The sequence below is a fragment of the Peromyscus maniculatus genome, chromosome 18 (assembly GCF_049852395.1).
Source record: "Peromyscus maniculatus bairdii isolate BWxNUB_F1_BW_parent chromosome 18, HU_Pman_BW_mat_3.1, whole genome shotgun sequence".
Lineage (NCBI taxonomy): Eukaryota > Metazoa > Chordata > Mammalia > Rodentia > Cricetidae > Peromyscus > Peromyscus maniculatus.
Window position 1 is genome coordinate 51,507,178 of NC_134869.1, and position 1,703 is coordinate 51,508,880.

The following is a 1,703-nucleotide window of genomic DNA, read 5'->3' on the forward strand; positions in this document are numbered from 1 at the left end:
TTGTGCCGCAAGCCCATTAATATGTTACTCGAAGAAGTCAGCTCCTAGACAGAGGAGGAAATGTTAGGGTCAGGATCGCCTACGCTTGAGTTTAGAAGGGTTTGTGCAGCCGAGAGTCAGGAAATATCACTGTAGCTAAACAGCAGCAGTAGATCTGAGCCACCCGCTACCGCAATCTCCCTCAACACGGAAAAGGTCAGCCTCACCCCGTGAATCAGTTCCTGTCACACAGCGGCACGTCTCTTCCGGTCAGAGAGTAAATCTTCACAGAGACAAGCAACCACCCGTGTTAACTCTCCTCCCGTGGTTCCGGCCTTTGTTAGTAAAATCTTCAACAGCTGTTCTTCCATATGTCTCAGGCACGAACCTCCTCCCGAGGTGTAAAGACCTCCCAGAACACAGAGCCTGGATGCAGTGAGTGCGGGGCTCCAAGGAGCTGGGATTTTGGTTTATTAAGCATAAGCTCAAGTCCTCTGAAAGGAAGAAAATTTTAATTAACCACCTATCTGTACTTAATGGGCAGCATGACTTCAATGATGCTTTGTCGGGTGTATAAAATCCCGTAGAAAATCTTCTAGCCAACTTTTTAGAATCCTGTAAGTGGGAAATATCCAACGTGGTATAACACATTACCTCCAATTTCCTACGTCAAAACAGTCTAGAAGTCACTGGACTCGAGACACCTGCCATCCGAGCTCTGATTCTGTAGCCAGAGGATAGATGCTTATGTAACTGTGCGGCTGTCAAGACCCAGGATGAGAGAAGTTAGCTGTCTCAAAGAACTCCTAAATTAGTGGGAGGGGGAAAGATACACGAACAAGTCATTGAAATGCAAATCCCAGTGTAATAACTAACGTTTCCCCAGAGGGCAGTGGGGGCAAAGGGGCCACTGACTTCCCGGGGGGAACTGGGACAATGCCACCAAAGACGCCATCCCCAGGAGCTTGTCAATGTGACATAGGGGTAGGGTTGAGGCTTGAGTCAGTTTTACTCTGGTCAGCAACCCTCCACATTCTAAAAACAGCTTTTCAAGACACAATTCATATACCACACACTGCAGCTACGGTAGCTAGTTCCACGTCAGCTTGACACACGCTACCGTGAAGAGGGCTTTGTGAAGAGGGAACCTCAGCTGAGAAAATGCCTCCACCATATTGTCCTAAGGACAAGCCTGTGGGGCATTTTCTTGATTGATGGTGGATGGGGGAGGGCCCAGCTCACTGTGGGCGGTGCCATCCCTGGGCTGGTGGTCCTGGGTTCTCTAAGAAAGCAGGCTGAGCGAGCCATGGCAAGCAAGCCAATTAGCAGCACCCATCCAAGGTCTCTGCATCAGTTCCTGCCTCCAGGGTTCTGCCTTGCTTGAGTTCCTGTCGTGACCGCTCTCCGAGATGAACCCAGCAGTGAGATTTTGAACATCTCAAAATGGACAGCAGGTGTTCTTATACATTTTTGAAACCGACTTACATGGTTTTGAATAAAGCAACAACTAGCTTGTGGGGAGAAGTCTCAAGCAAAATCCTTACCAACTAGCTGAATTTCAGTGGTAATAAAAAAAAATTGGTGTTTACATAGACTCAAGAAGTTGAGGGAAAAAAATTAAGCAATTTTGTTAAAAGCTGTTAAAGGTTTTATTTCACACTTGCTGCAAACAAGTATGAAGAAATTGAAGGATTTAGTTTTGGAAAGAATGTTTTTTTGGGGGA